The sequence below is a fragment of the Mirounga leonina genome, unplaced genomic scaffold (genome assembly GCF_011800145.1).
Source record: "Mirounga leonina isolate KUSES-001 unplaced genomic scaffold, KU_Mleo_1.0 Mir_154, whole genome shotgun sequence".
NCBI classification, from domain to species: Eukaryota; Metazoa; Chordata; class Mammalia; order Carnivora; family Phocidae; genus Mirounga; species Mirounga leonina.
Window position 1 is genome coordinate 45,150,373 of NW_023270389.1, and position 17,209 is coordinate 45,167,581.

A 17,209-nucleotide genomic window follows, 5' to 3' on the forward strand; every position below is an offset into this window, starting at 1 on the left:
GTCTCTCTGCCTGAATTAGAATCCTGGCTCTCTATCGCTTTCTACATGCACAGCCTTGAGAAAGTTACACTTCTTTTGAGCTCCTTTCTTATCTGCCAAAAGGGGAATACCAATGTAACAATACATAGAATGAGCTTAAACAGTGCCCAGCATTTCATAAACACCCAGCAACTACTAGCAATTATTATTTTCATTATAAAGGATACATAAAAGAAAAAGCAAATGGTTATTTCCCTCTGATAATCACTATTAGCTGGTTAGAGTATATCCTCCCAGAACATTAAATATGTAGTTTTTTAAAAGATTTTATTTATTTATTTGACAGAGGGAGAGAGAGAGAGAGAGAGCACAAGCAGGGGGAATGGCAGAGGGAGAGAAGCAGACTCTCTGCTGAGCAGGGAACCTAATTGCGGGGCTGAGATCATGACCTGAGCCGAAGGCAGATGCTTAACTGACTGAGCTATTCAGGTGCCCTTAAATATGTAGGTTTTTTTTTTTTTTTTAAGATTTTATTTATTTGCGAGAGAGAGAATGAGAGACAGAGAACATGAGAGAGAGGAGAGTCAGAGGGAGAAGCAGACTCCCCGCCGAGCAGGGAGCCTGATGCGGGACTCGATCCTGGGACTCCAGGATCAGACCTGAGCCGAAGGCAGTTGCTTAACCAACTGAGCCACCCAGGCGCCCAAATATGTAGTTTTTAAAAAAAAAGATTTATTTATTTATTTTAGAGAGAGACAGAGACAGAGACAGAGAACATGAGTGGGGGGAGGGGCAGAGGGAGAGGGAGAGAGAGAGCATCTCCAGCAGACTACCCGCTGAGTGCAGAGCCAGATGTGGGGCTCAATCTCACAACCCTGAGATCATGACCTGAGTCAAAATCAAGAGTTGGACACTTAACCGAATGAGCCACCCAGGCGCCCCTAAATATGTAGTTTTAACCAAAAAAAGCAGTATTGCGACAGGAATGTTAATGCTATGTTAGCAATGACTCGGTTCAACAAAACCTAAGTGTACAGTTTACAAATAGTTTTTCTAAGGAAATTTGCTTCAAAACCTGGTTTCTGTATTACTTCATGGTTTCTCGGTATTAAGAAAGATACTGGAAGAAAATACAAGATGATATAGTTACTGAAGAATTCATGATCAAATATATTCAGAATTCACACACTGTCAGTATGAATTCAATATTCATGACAATCATTCTGGGTGAACAACCAAACTATGGGGCTGGGTTTCTCTTTAACTCCATATATATATATATATATATTGTATTTTAGAGATTGCCCTTCTATGTATTCTATTTCTGGTCATTGAGAGGAAAGCTGTTGCTTAGCAACCAGTGGTTTCTGTTTGGCTGATGTGTAAAATGGAAAGCCGTGCAAATAAGAGGCAAATAATTCTGTCCATTAGGAGTGCTGACTTACTAGTTTTAACAATTAAGTTGGCTCCCAACTTAGTTTATGGTTCCTTGTGTGGAAAATATAAAATATGAGATGGAAGTTGTATCATGATATTTACTAATTATTTTTAAAGAACACAGATTGATTCACAAGATGTAAATTAATGTATAAAAAAGGAATAATTCAAGGATAGTAAAATTACCTAAGTTTTGAAGTATATGTTTAATGTTTCAAACAGAAAATATTTACATCTTAAAACAAAAAGGAAGAAAACTAAAATATATACACTGACTTCTCAAATTGCAGCCAACAAAAAAATATGTTTATACTCTTAAAAAACTTTCAGCATGATTTTATATTATTTTCTCTTTTTCTTTCTAAATATTTTATTTATTTATTTGGGAGAGAGAGAGAGAGAGCCAGAGAGAGAGCATGAGCAGAGGGGAGGGGCAGAGGGAGAAGCAGACTCCCCACTGAGCAAGGAGCCCAATGTGGGGCTTGATCCCAGGACCTGGGGATCATGACCTGAACTGAAGGCAGATGCTTAACCAACTGAGCCACCTAGGTGTCCCTCCTTCATTTATTTAGGTTTTTAGCATAGATTATGCACTAGGAAAAGAGAGGTCATGTCATATGGTGATAAGACATTAAATGGTGGTGAGAGTCCCTTGTCTGCTGCTAACAAACACTGACTCTAAAGCTAAAGAATATTTATTGGAATGAAAGGATTTGGTGGTGTTGATGGTGAACTCAGGATTGATAGGATATTGGGGAATAAGGCTTGGAAATGTCCTTAATTTTAGCTACTTCAGAATACTTCTTGTGGTGATTGCTGTTTCCTTCTGTCTTAATGTTTTATTGATTGATTGATTGATTTTTAAAGATTTTATTTATTTATTTGACAGAGAGAGAGCACAAGTAGGCAGAGTGGCAGGCAGATGGAGAGGGAGAAGCAGGCTCTCTGCTGGGCAGGGAGCCGGATGTGGGGCTCGATCCCAAGACCCCAGGATCATGACCTGAGCCAAAGGCAGCCGCTTAACAGACTGAGCCACCCAGGCACCCCTGTCTTAATGTTTTAAAAGCCCAGGTGAGAGCACCTGCTGGCTAATTCTTCATATGCCTGCTCTTTGGCTGGGCTGAGTGGGGGACCAGGAAGGATCTGGTGTTTTCAACTTCCATGGAAGTATGCAACTGGATTTATAGGACTGAATACTACTCAGGAGACTTCTCTTCCCCAAAAGTAAATCTGGGTGCTATTGGAAATGAATGTTGGAGATATATATATGGCTATAAACATATACATATTTATGGGTACATATATATATATATATATATACACAGAGAGAGAGAGAGAGAGAGGAAAAATGTTGTGTAAGACTCACAGTAAGTCTCTAGGGTCTACAGATCAACTCATCTATGACCTAATTGCTTCTGTCTTTTGATGTTACTCACCTCTTAAGTATATAAAAATCATCAACTTCATATATTTACTAGGTACTATAAAATTATCATTGAGTTAGTGGTATCTAGGTCATTTTAGAGAGGTAATACGTAAATACAGTTAGAATTTATAAAACAGTAATGTTTGCATATTTTTGTATGCAATTTAAGTCATTAATTTTTATGATTTGAAGTCTTATTTATCTTTATACTATCACTGAATATCAAGGACATTGAAGAAATCTGTAGAATCACAGAAATTAAAACAAGAATTAATTAAATCAAGAATAAAATTAAACCAAGGTTATTGAATGCAACTTTTTATACGATGTGGAAGTAAACTAAGAGGCAATATGCCAAATAATTCCTTTACATAACTGGATTTTTGATTCAAAGAAAAAGCTCATTAGATGGTGAAAGAGTTTGCACATATTTCTCTGGTAAAATATTTTGGCTTTGACTTACTTGACTATTAACAAAATTCCTGTCCCTTAACCTAAAAAACCCTCTATTACAATTTGATCTGTCAGTTGGATTATTTTGGTAGTGGCCAGTGAAAATAGTTAAGCTCCCCAAATCTTCCGTATGTGTTAGGATACCAGGTCAGCTCCTAAAACAAAGGTCCAAATAATGGTCTCAAACAAAATAGAACTTTGTTTCTTTCCCACAAAATAATCAAGCTTAGGTAGACTAGGTCTGATTTGGCAGTTTCATGGTACAAGGAACTAGGCTTTTTCTGTTTAATTGCTCTATCATCTTCAACATAAAGTTGCCATCTGTGGTCTAATACGGCTGCCCTCGCAACTGCCATATCTGCATTCCAACAAGTGGAAAGTGGAGAAGGGCAGGGGGAGGGCACATAACCCTTTAGCTTACATACCATTGGCCAGAACCTAGTCACATGGCCACACCTACAGCGCTGAGAAACAGAGCTCTTAGTTGGTGGGTAAGTTCTATTGTTATAGAGCTTACTATAGGGTAGAGTGGAGGTTTTCTGGCATATCATCTCATCACGAACTTATTGCTATCTTATTGTGCTAAAATAGAAAATGTCTACTTATTTAAAAAATAACAGTAGCAACTCAAATGTCTACTCAAAGAAACAAGCCCTGGAGGAAATTAAGTAATGTTATAAAATGATGAGTAAAATTCCTACGGAGTGTGTTATCTACACATAAACTGTTGTCTTTCAAACTATTAGGATAATATATATTGTACCAAAGAATTAACTAACCTACTGGCACCCCAGACGGAGTTCTAATATCCTTAGAGAGCAAGTGATTAAGGGCATCTTAGGTATGGTTCTGCTACTTTCAGACTCCTCATATCATTGGCATGTTCCAGAAATTCTATATAAATGTTCCAAATGGTCCTCAGAAAAAGACATGGTCTTATATCAAAACCCTTAAAAATATATATTCCCTGTGATCCAGAAATTCTACTTTTAGGAGTTTATCCTAAGGAGAACACTGAGGATGCAGAAAAAGATTCATCTATAAGGATACTTATTGCAAACCTTTTTGTTGTAAAAAAAAAAAAATCAGAATAACCTAAATGTCCCCAAAAAGGAAAGTGTGTACACAAATTGTTATGTCCATACAATAGAATAGCACACCACCTTTACAAATGATAGATGAGAAAAAAAATGATAGATGAGAAATATGTTTATTGACATGGAAATTTGCTTACAACAAATTGTTAAGTGAAATATGCAGATTAGAAAACAGTATGCACGGTGCTATCCAAATTAAAGGTATACATTTTTATAAAGTATTATAAATTAAAACTGTAAATATATTTTTTTAAAGATTTTATTTATTTATTTGACAGAGAGAGACACAGTGAGAGAGGGAACACAAGGAGGGGGAGTGGGAGAGGGAGAAGTAGGCTTCCCATGGAGCAGGGAGCGCGATGAGGGGCTCGATCCCAGGACCCTGGGATCATGACCTGAGCCGAAGGCGGACGCTTAATGACTGAGCCACCCAGGCACCCCAAAACTGTAAATATTCTTGAAGAAGGCTCACCAAAATACAAAAAATGGTTATTTCTGGGTGGTGGTATGATAGGTCATCGTTGTTTAATTCTTTTTGCTTCTTCAAATTTTTGAAAATTAGAAAAAAAAGAACACATATCATTTGTATAATCATATGTTTTGTTTTGTTCTGTTTTTAACATAGGAAGAAATTAAAAGCTGTGTTCTCTTAACTCTCAGCCAGACTCAGAATGGCGCAGGAAGACAAACCTTCTCCCAGCCTGATCTCCAGGGAGTCTCTTGTTATGGAAACAGTCCTTCCCCAAACCTCTTTGGCAGTTTGGTCACCCCAGGAATAATCACATGTCCCACAGACAGGGCCAGATTTTAGATGACCTTAAAATCCAAGAGCATGGGTTTTATTCTGTAAGTAAATAAACACTGAAAGTTTTTGATAAGGATATATTTCCTCCCTCTATCTGTCTCAAGATTTTCTACATCATAGGTACTTAGAAAACCATTGCTGAGTGAATAAAGGAGTGATCAGATGAGTGAGATAATGAAGAGAAGAGAAACTATTTTGATGGCCTAGAGCAGAAGATCCATGGAAGTACACTGGCAGGATATGGCCAGAGACAGTATGGAAGAGAGTTGGCGTCTAAGACAACTTTGGATTTGGTGTTTAGGGGCCAGAAATGAATGACCAAGAGAAATTGGAAGTCAGAAGCATTAGTTTTTACTTCTTAAAGGTAATGTTATTTGGTTATCTATGAATAAGGATACATGGAGCATGGAGTTGGAAATGAAAGATTGGAAATCCAGTAAGAGGACTGAGATCTTTATGGAGCATTAAGAATTATGCCACAGGCAGGCTGGTTGAAATCTGGGAGTGGATGCTTAGAGAGAAGGATCTGGGGGGATTAAGCTCACCTGCATTTAGGAGGGAAGGACCATAAATGGGGAGCTGATGAAGCAAACAGGGAGACTGGCCAGTGAAAAGGACCCTTCTCTTCCTTCCTCCAGGCCTGAGATGGCTGTGCTCAGGTGCTTTTATAGCATCTTGTACACTATCACCAAATTCTCCCACAGAGAACTTAAAATACTAATGGGGAAAATTTCAAACATATCCAAAAAGTTGAGAATAAGATCATGAACTCAGTGTACGAATCGCCCAGTATATCAGAACTCAATAAATAAAGCAGAACCACCCGGATGTGTGTGTGTGTGTGGTGTGTGAGTGTGTGTCTAAATATAGGTTTCCCTAGCTATCCAAAAGTAGAGCATTCCTATGAAACGATTCGCAAGGCAAAATGGTGTAAAGTGACAAAGCCATTACCTTTCATTTATATGGAAAATTTTTGGAGTGTTCCCAGACCAAAAAAAAATAACCTCTCTTAGGCTTTTCTGATACCTTTGGCCACATCTTGCCAAAGGATGCACAAAATAAATCAAGATAAATCACAGGTGCTCACAGACACAGTTCAAAGCTATGGCGGCTTGATGAGATGCTGAGTGTAGTTCCCCAGGGAAGGAGCTTGGGGACGCCACTCTGGCTGCCTGGGGTGCGTACTGCCTCTGTAATGGCTCACTGCAAGACAAACCCTGAACGTTATTTTTGCTTTTTGCCTTTTTTTTTTTTTTTGCCAAAAGCGAAAATCTTCTTAGGATTTCTTTCCGTTAACCGAAACAGGTACTGTTGTAGGTCTTTCGTCAAAGCAAAGTGGCACAACGTGAACTTTCAAAAGTGGGGGATACCTGTATACATATATATGTGTGTGTGTGTGTACAGTCTTGTAACTATGGGACCATAGCATCTGTAAGGCTGTTGTCCTTGCATCTGCTACTGGAATTTGAAGTGCCCGGGACGGGCAATCAGGAAGGGAAGATGGGTGCAAAGTGGAGGAGAGCAAGAACAAGCTGGAGCTGGGAACTTGGAGGATGGACTGAAACTCGTCTTGCCTCTGACCTTGGTGGTGTGGGTGTCCTGCTGAACTCAGGTCCCTTCATCAAAGAGCTAGATACCCACACCTTGCCCTGGAGTTGGAGAAGCTGAAGAAAGTTCAAAGAGTAGTTGGAACAGAGGTAGGCCTGTCCACGGTCTCCTGCCAAGTTGGTGAGTGAGCAGATAAACAATATGTATGGCTATAAAAATAGCTGCAGCTTGACTTCTATTCCCCAAATTCCACATAAGAATGGCCCTGGTGGACCACCCTAACCAGAAACATAGAGGGAAGAGAGTTCTGGGAAGTAAAGTTCAGTCTAGCCAGGCTGACGCATTGCGAAGCCGCCACACCTCATTGCAACAATTATCATCCCACGGTGAGCCTTATTTCATCAGTTCCTCCACCGCCTTCCTGTCCCCCATCCATTTTGTGGGGAGAAAATCCTAGGCACCATATCATTTTATCTTCTAATCATGTTGTACTTTAAAGTTGAGATTTTCTGCCTATAAACCATGAGCTTCTTGAGAAAAGGATCCTTGTCTTATTTAACTTTGCACCTCACATGTATAGGTATTTATAAATGCTTGTTGACTGAGTGATAAATGCTTTTCGTGTGAATGAGTGGAAGTCTAGCAAGAACAAGTTTGATGTTGTAAGGCAGTCTTTGCCCCGAGGAATTGGATTCATGTGTTGCTACCTCCATAAACTCGGTCCTTCTCTCTAATGCCTCCAGGTTGAAATAGGCACTTTTCTGTGCCCCATGGTTTACCTTGTTCATACTTCTACCACAGTACTCATATACTTTGTTTTTAATTTGTTTACATGTCTTCCCCTTCTATTAGATCTAAGCGTCTTAAAAGAGAGAACCAGGCTATTTGACCTCTCTGGCTTTTATTTTTTTTAATTTTCAAACATAAAACTGATAATATTGGCCTCCCTCACCAGGATTCCTGTGAAAATTTCTCATGAAGGGAAAGAGTTGGACTTTTCTGTTTTTATTTTTCTACTGCTTTGGGTTCATAACAATTACTTATATATAATTTTCCATTATGCCTGGTATCTTCAAGGTCAGTGCATGGGGTAATATACATAGGGAGTTAGAAACTCTCATCAGGACAATGGAGGTGTTGCTTTTCTCACAAGAATTTAAGGATCATGAGTCCTTCTACCTTTCACAGTAGTCAGGACTCTTGACTGCAAGTGACAGAATCTAACTTGCACCAGAGTAGACAAAATGGCAACCATATTAGCTCATATAATGAAACCACAGAGCCCAGGGATTTGATGCCATAAGGACTCATGTCTCCCTTCTACTCATCCTTATATACCTTTGTATGCTTACCTCATTCTCTCAAGCCTGCTTTCCTCACAAGGTTGACATAGCCCCAGCTTCTCTATCTGAGAGGAAAAGCCTCATTCCTCTAGACCTTAGTTAAAAAATCCTGAGAAAGGTGCTCATTTCTGTGGGAAAGGTAGGGAGAAGTATGGGTTATATGAGAAGGTACTGTGATTAGCAATCATCATCAGAACCACAGAGTTGGGGTGAGGTTGGCGCAGTTCCCCCAAAGAAGTGTAGTATGGGGTCCCCAAAGCAAAAGACAGCTGCTACACCTGTGCACCTTTTAAGTGCAAAGAGATATGAAGTGCTAAACAGCAAATAAAATTCTGTTGCTAATTTTACAAACATTTATCCCTGTGCTAGGTGCCACAAAATAAATGAAAGTGAACAAGAAATAATCTTTATCCTTAAGAAGTTTATAATACATGGAGGGATTAAAAATGCATAGGTAATCATGATTCAAAGGAGAATACTGTTATCGCCAAAAGTACATGAAGTGTTATAGAAAGTTCTGTGTAGAGGGAGAGACCATATTGACTTGAGCAAGGTAGTTGGTTTGGACTTCATGGAACATCAGAGTTCTGATAAGCATAGATGGAACTTTGGACAGGTGATGAGCAGATACTTCATCTCGCTGAAGCTGCATGTGGAAGTCTCCTACTTGGGAGAGGTGTGCAGAGGGTGTTTGGGGGACCTGCAGGGAATCCAGCTGCAAGCTGGAGGATTGATTTAAAGTCATATTATGGTGGCCCTTGACTGCCGAGCTAAGGAATGTGTACTAATAAATCCTATGCTTTCTCTCCCTGAAACCAATGGGAGCACCGAATGAGTCCATGGAAGAAAAAATCTGGTCTCTGGATATATCTCACTGCAGAGCTCTAATAGTGAGAAGAGAGCATGGCAGTAACTAAAGGAGAAACAGGTGTCAACTGTACTGTTATTGTCAACATGTCTGATGTTAGAATACATGCAAAAGGCCTACAAAATTGGATGACCTACAGCTTGAGGTGGGAAGATTAAACCAGAAGATAATTTTCAAAGCACGGGATAACATAAGCTAGTGGTTCTCAGAGCGTGAGCTTGGGACCAGCCTCAGCAGTATCACCTGGGAATTTGCTAGCAATTCAAAATCTTAGGCCCCATTCCCCGCTTACTGAACAGAAACTCTGGGGAGCAGGTTTCAGCAATATGTGTTTTAATAAGCCTTCCAGATGATTCTGATAAATGTTGAAGTTTGAGACCTTCTGTGTACTAGGCTGAAAATGATACCCCAAAAGATCCACGTTCTAATCCCTAGGACCTGTAAATGTTACCTTATGTGTGTGATTAAAGATCTTGAGACAAGAGATTACCCTGGATTATCCGGGGCGGGGGCGGAGAGGGGTGGTGCTAAATGCCCTCACAAGTGTCCTCATAAGAGACAGGTAGATTATACAAAAGAGGAGGAGGTCCTGGGCCCAGGAGGCAGAGACTGGAGTGAAGCAGCCAGGAGCAAAGTAATGCCCACAACTACACAGAAGCTGTCAGAGGCAAGGAATGGATTTTCCCTCAGAGCCTGTGGGTGGAGTGCTGGGTGGCCTTGCAGACACTTTGATTTCAGCTTGATGACATAGATTTCAAACTTCTGGTGTCTAGAACAGCGAGGCAACAAATTTCTGTTGTTTTGGGCTACCGAGTTGTGGTAATTTGTTAAAGAGCAGCCACAGGAACTCATACACACCAAAATGAGAAAAAAACGTTCGGATAAAGTACTTAGAAATTCGCTGGATTCTTATAATAAGAAAATGTACTTGCTATGACTTTTAAAATTCTAAAAATAGTTGATTCTTTCGTGTTTAGTAAAATTTGCCACATCTAAACCATTTTCCTAACACAGTTTGCTATTGATTGTTAAAGTGTAATAGTTTTCATAATGTTAGCATCAAAGATGGCCTTTATATACCTTGATTTCCCTGTGATAGCTAATCCTGCAGGAAACCAAACAAATTCTCTTGGGTTGAAGGAAAAAAAACAAACAGGAGACATTTTGCTTATATGTACGATTTGCATGAGTTACAGAGCTGTAATAAATCTTCCTTCATGGATAAGACAATGTTCTTGGAAAATAATAGTGACATTTATTTATGGAAAATGCTTCAGAATAAATATGAGAAGATTTTCTATCTATAATTATGCTACTTGATAAAATATTCAAGCTCTCTTTAAAATACCTGGAACATTGTAATACTTGTAATAACATTTTTCTTGTGCACAATGCTTCTCAGATCACTTTCATATATATATACATATACATATGTATATATATATGCAGAAATCCCCCCCTTATCCACTGTTTTGCTTCCACAGTTTTGTTACCCACCATCAATCGCGGTCAGGAAGCCGATGATCCTCCCCCTGACAAATCATTGGAAGGTCAATAGTAGCCTAACTTTACATCACAACGCCTGCGTCATTCAGTCTTTTTGCTTCATCTCATCCCATAGGCATTTTATCATCTCACATCATCACAAGAAGGGTGAGTACAGTACAATAAGATATTTTGAGAGAGAGAGAGCACTTTACATAACTTTTATTACATTTATTGTTATAATTGTTCTGTTTTATTATTAGTTATTGTTAATCTCTCACTGTGCCTAATTTATAAATTAAACTTTATCATAAGTGTGTCTATGTATAGGAAAACATATCATATATAAGATTTGGTATTATCCATGGTTTCAGGCATCCACTAGGGGTCTTGGAATGTGTCCCCTGCAGATAAGCGGGGGACTACTGTATTCTCGTTTAATCCTTGCAACTACTAGGTGAGCTGTGCAGAGCAGGAGTTTTATTTTTCTTATTTTACAAATAGGAAACAATGATGCTCACAAAAGTTAAATGACTGGCACAAGGTCACAAAAAAAGGTTGCTATTGGATTTGAGATTAGAAACTACCAAAATCTGTACAATGCTATTTCTGGGGATCTGGGTTTCCTTAGCTGCCCTCAACAAGGTGTATTAGTATTTGTGGTTAATTATGCTATGGCTGATTACACCGTGGTTCTTGTGGTCTGTTTAATTCCATCCAATAGGCATTTGCTGAGCATCTATTGCATGTCTAGAACTGTGCTAGTTAATATGGGGTCCTTTGTAGAAAGTGCTGGATACAGTCCTTGCTCTCAGAGAATGCATGTTATTAGGGAGGAATACCTATGTAAGTGGAATGGATAGTCGGAGAAAGAATAAAATCAAAGGCCACAATCTGGGAGACTTTATACAGAAAACCTTAAAGAATGGATCTGATTCAGAGAGGTGAAATGTGGAAAAGCATTCCGAGAGGCAACAGGATGTGTGTGTGTGTGGTGGGGGTGAGAGTGAATGAACAGAAGTGTAGAGGCTGAAACAGCACGTGGACCTGGGGAAAGTGATAACCTGAGCTGTCAGAAGCACAAGGTGTGTGTGCTGAATAATGGGAGTAGGCTTCGTGGTGCCCACCTGGCCTCAGACTTAACACAGTGGCTGAAATCTTTAATATTTCCAGTGAGCACTGCACCCTAGAAAAGTAAGGAAAAAGCCGTCCTCATATCTAGACATTAAAACACAACTTAAAAACCTCTCTTTCTGTTCAATTCTCCTATTCTAGTCCTATGGACATAGCTCCTCAGAACTTACAGTTCCGATTCTGTGTTTTCTGAGGATCACAGGGTGTGTGTGTGTGTGTGTGTGTGTGTGTGTGTGTGCGCGCGCACGCCGGCTCATCCATGTCTGTAGGTGTGTATAAATGTATTTGAATACCGGGTCATAAAGTTCCTCTTAGGGAGATGTTTTCAGAATGCAAGGTGAAGACACAGTCTGCAAATAGACAGGGAAATCAGACTTACATAATAAAGTGACAATTTAGGAGATGGCGTTAGCAGGAGAAAGAGGGCAAGGGAGGAAGTAGAGAAGGGAAGGGAAGAGCAGAGGAGGGCAGAGCCTGAGGAGAAAGGACAGCAGGTAAGAAAACTTCGAGGCCAGGGCGGTTGAAGGACTCTCAAGAACAGGGCTTAAAAAAAAAAAAAGAACAGGGCTATTTAATTTTTACTTTTAAATTATTTTTGATGCTTCCATTTAAATCTTTGCTATTGCCTTGAATCTTCCACAAAAGTTAGTTATACCCAGAGCCTTGAGTCAGTGATACTTGGGAAAGCACATAGAGGGAGGTGTGTGTGTGAAGGAATCAGGGTCCTGTCTAGCATGAGGCAGCAGGAGTGTAGCTCTCAGGCAAAGCCAAAGTGGATGGCAGACCCAAAATAAGTCGGAGCCATTGGTGCCGAAGAGAAATCTAGGTACGTTGTTCTCCTTGCCCCAGTCCCTGGAGAAACTGGGAAGGATATGGAGTTTTCCATTTCATGGAGCTTGGGGTTCCAGCCAATTTCATCTGAGCTATACAGGACTTGGTTACCCCTGCGTATATGTGGGTTACACCAGCTTGTGGTCAGTCACAGCGACGCTTCAGTCTCTGCTTCACTGGGCTCCTCTGTCACCAAGGAAAGGCCTTTCTGTTTGCTGAAAATCACCAGGTGAGTTAGCCAGCTCCTGGAGGAGGAGGTAGAGTTAAATTGGCTAAGGGTAGAGTCTTCAGAGAGTGTCTCAGGTTTGGCTTCTCTTGGCTCCACAGCCTATTTTCTGTTTACCAGGGGATTAATCATGGTTTCCAAATTGGTCTGCCAGGATGCCAGCAGGACTGGTTAAAGAAAGCAGAGGTGCTGAATTTGGGATTTTTCCATGCTCCGATCAGTGATTTTCAGCAGGAAAATGAAGGGATGAGAGTCTTCCTTTTTAGCCTCACAATGAATTATTGAGGGTCCTATAACTCATCTGCTTCTGGTCACTTGTCCCAGAGTAAACTCACCAGATTTATAGCAACTGACGTGAGATGCCTGACTTCTTTCTTTTTTGGTCAGCGTAAGAGTGAATTTATAGTGTTTATTAACCAGATTTGGTAGATATTTGATTTAATTCACCCTAGCAACTATTTAATAAATAGCCAGCATGTGCTAGGCTATAGAAGGCTAAAGCTGGTATTTACAAGGATCAGGGAGGGTTTGGAAATACATAGAAAATAAAAAAATAAAAAGTAAATAAAGGAATGAATGAATGAACACTTATATACATACATACATACATACATACATACATACATACATACATCTTTAGTACTTAGAAGGGTTTGAGCCTTTTTGCTATATTCACTAGAACACTTTTAGGATATGCTTTTTCATATATTTATATATAAGCAATATGTCAACAAAACATCTTTTTGCACTTGATGATGATATCATGGAAGAAGTCTTTTTAGAAGCAATAATGATCTTTCTCTCATTTGTTGGGTTGTTTACCATAGGAGGTGGTTTGATTGCTTTGCACTGTTACTACTTCCACAGATACCAAGAGAGATCCCATTTTCCCAACGAGGGCAAAGAAGCTCTTGAAAACACCAGAGATCATTTTTAAATGGAGAACTTATTTTTCAATTAGCTGAAATGACTTTAAGTAATTTGTGATAATGTGCTTCCAAATTTAATATATAGGTGTTTATCCTTATATTGGCAAGAATAATCTCTAGCTGGGGAAAGTTGTATTAATCTCACAAAAAGATTTATATTGTGAAGTAGATTGGTAAAAAGAAACCTGTGACAGATTCTGTTATGGTATTTTTTGCTTTATCAGTTTTTTCTTTCAAAGTAGTAAAAAAATTAGGATAAAGAAACAGGTTGCAGTATTATAACATTGCTATTTGGGTCCTGATTAACCTGCATCCCTTTGACTGCTTGCTTTATATAAATTTGCATTTGTAAAACATAGGTATTATGATATATATGCTGTGATTAGAACAAAGACAGACAGATAGATAGGTAGACAGATGGACAGACAGCAAAGAAGTACTCTTGCTAACTTAGTCTCCAAACCCTACTGATGCCTGAAATCCCCCTTCCTCCATAATGTTGAGCATAGTCCCTTTCCCCAGTGTTTTGTGCATGTGCTTCAGACAGTGATGCTACCTTAAGGAGCACTAATCATCAGGAAGTGTGGCATATTCAAGGAGCATGTTTTCACCTTTTCTGACACCTTTCCTCTGTGCCGTTAATCTGGCACTTCTTATTAGGCAAGAATGATGATAACCAAAAGTCTGTTCAATATTCCCAACTGACGAGATAGAGAAGAAAGAGCAACAATGGTAAATATCGGGATAACCATTCTCACACTCTCTTCTGGATCTGACCTACGCTTGCAGAGATCAAGCACACAGAGCAAGTGAGGACAAAAATGGCACAGCAACTTGAATTCCTGAATCTGGGGTTGAGAATTAAGGAGTCTAGCTTCCAACGACTCTGTGGACTTGCTGAACCCTGGGGCTCTGTGATGACCAAGTGAAGGGAGGATGGGATGACATCAAAGTTAGAAGGCTCCTGGAGTGCTTTCCTTAGGAACTGTAAACTGGGGTGTTTTAATCAGGCTGTTCGGAAAAGCTTCAAGAGTTGCCTGCTGTAGTGACAGTGCCATGGAAGCAATAGTTAAACAGGAGTATTCATTTAAGGCAAAGCCTTTTAAAAATCATTTTGAAATCTAGAGTTGGAAGGGCTTTGAAGGTCATCTGATCTACCTCCCCATCTGCTGTAAGAATTCCTCTACAGCATCTCTCAAGGGTTATCATCCACTTTCTGCTTGAACACCTATCATGACATGGAATATACTTAAATACCCATTTTGGTAGTAGCCTTTCTAGGCATATTTACATATTCCCCTCACATAATTATAATCATCCAGAAACATCCCCTTCAGTGTGGTAGCCAAATAACCTTTTCCTTCTAGATTTCCTTATCTTTGTGCAAAAGCACATGCTAGATACTATGGAGAGTGGGCAGGATTGAATAACATAGAATAGAATCCTGGCTTTAAGGACATTTCAGTCTAGTGGATGAATTTAGGCACAAGATGCACTTTGCCTGAGAGGAATAATCAGGGAAATTTCAAAGAAGAGATAATATGTGAACTTAGCCTTAAAGTGTGGGTAAAATTTGGAAAGACTTTTCCAAGAATGGCCTAGAAAATAAGCAAAATTTTATCATATGGGAAAATAATGCAGTAGAATTCAGGTTACTTGCTTAAGGACTCTATTTCCCAGAAGACAACAGCGGGAAGCTTTCCATTAAAGGACTTGCTTTTGGAGATGTAGATTATTGCACCCTTTGATTTTTCAAAGATGATGTTAGTTGTTCTCTTTTTCAACAGAAGTTTCCTACTAAAACATATTTCCTATCCCCAGAGTGATCTTATACTGAATAGAAGAAAGGAAGTAAGTAGAGTTCCAGAAAGCAACCTTAAACCATATTTATTTTGAAGAAATATCCAAAGGAGACATTTTTAAAGGTACTTTTATTCAGAATTTAGAAAAAAAAGGAACAAAAAGGCAAGTAGCCCAGATATTGTCCTATAGAATACAAATGTCAGCTAAGAGGGAGAGCCTTGGCATACTTATATGGCAGAAGTTTGAAGTATGTTTTTTGATTTGCATTCCCTGGATGTGCCATATGGGTTACTCACGGCCTGAATGTAAACTCCTTTGTTCATTGCCCCCTTCCCTGGGCTAGTCCAGACCCAGATCTACTATGTCTCTTTGGGTTTGCTTACTGGGCACAGAGGAGGGATATGGTCAGTGGCTAAGCCACGGGATAGAACGCTGCCTCTTTCACCACTGACTCACAAGATGAGTGGGCCAGCTCACTTCCTTTTCTGATGTTTCTGTTCCTTTGTGTATAATGGACGATCTTCACTTCACTTCATTCCACAGAAATAAATGTGTATATTTGTGAGTGTTTTTTGAGACAAGAATGGAAAGAAGAGTAGTAGCAAAGCACAGAATCACTTTCAATTCTATTACTGTTGCACCAGCAACAGCCATGGGATATTCCATCAAAGATAAATAGCAGCTTTCTCAATGTTGGCTTGTTTATTGCAGGGTAAGAATGAAATCTTGGGCTAACCAACTTATATTCCCAGGTTGACTCACTTCCTTACCTTCTTCCTAGCTGCTAGAGCAATAGGGTCAGTTGCCAAAGGGCTTATTTTGCCTTCCCCAAACAGGGTTGGTGTTTCATCCTTGAGTTCAGTCCACAAGATAGAGTCTTATTCTTCTACAGATACAGAGGTACATTGCTTTCTGATGAGTTTCGTGAATAGTAAATATTTGCAAAGAAATCAAATCTCTCCCCTAGTTGGAGTTATTATTTCAGAAGAGTTTCTTCTTTGTTTTGGGTTGGCTTCTCAGCCTGGTAAAGTGGGAAGAGCATAGGAATAAGAAGTAGATTAAGCTACCTATTCTAATTGTGCCCTTAAGTAACCATGTGACTTTGGGCAAATGGCACTCTAAAGTCCCACTAGTTTATGACCTGGCCATGTAGGGCCTCAGTTTTGCCATGTCTAATATTTTGGATTCAGATTAGGTGATTTTTATAGTCTAAATATGGAATTCTGTAGCAATTTCAGTCATCTATGTTACTGTTGCTATGAATGTCTTGTTTTTAGTCTTAAGGAATTTGTAACAATAATTATTTACTTTTGAGAATTAAGTTGAAAGATGAACATATGGAAGTTAAACAGCAGTAATACATTTTACAAGCAGGCTTCCTATTGAAAATTATAACTTGTCCTTTTTTTAAGATTTTATGTATTTATTTTATTTGAGAGACAGAGAGAGAGAGAGCAGGAGCATGAGCGGGGTTAGGGGCAGAGGGAAAGGGAGAGAGAGAATCAAAGACTCCGAGCTGAGCAGAGCTCGATCTCACAACCCCGAGATCATGACCTGAACTGAAAGCAAGAGTGGGTCACTTAACCAACTGAGCCACCCAGGCGCCCTGTAACTTGTCTTTTCTTTTTCTTTTTTTAAAGATTTTATTTATTTATTTGAGAGAGAAAGAATGAGACAGAGAGAGCATGAGAGGGGGCAGGGTCAGAGGGAGAAGCAGACTCCCCTCCGAGCGGGGAGTCCGATGCAGGACTCGATCCCAGGACTCCAGGATCCTGACCTGAGCTGAAGGCAGTTGCTTAACCAACTGAGCCACCCAGGCACCCTAACCTGTCTTTTCTAACAAAA

At 39.6% G+C, this 17,209-nt stretch overlaps 1 long non-coding RNA gene across 1 annotated transcript in view; it reads left to right on the forward strand.

Moving 5' to 3' along the window:
• LOC118014398 overlaps positions 1-17,209 on the forward strand; it is a 105,221-nt gene that overhangs the window by 26,808 nt on the left and 61,204 nt on the right. The window contains exons 3-5 of the long non-coding RNA XR_004680272.1: positions 5,018-5,238; positions 5,318-9,101; positions 10,441-10,609. This is a non-coding gene — a long non-coding RNA (uncharacterized LOC118014398). The remainder of the gene's footprint in view (positions 1-5,017; positions 5,239-5,317; positions 9,102-10,440; positions 10,610-17,209) is intronic.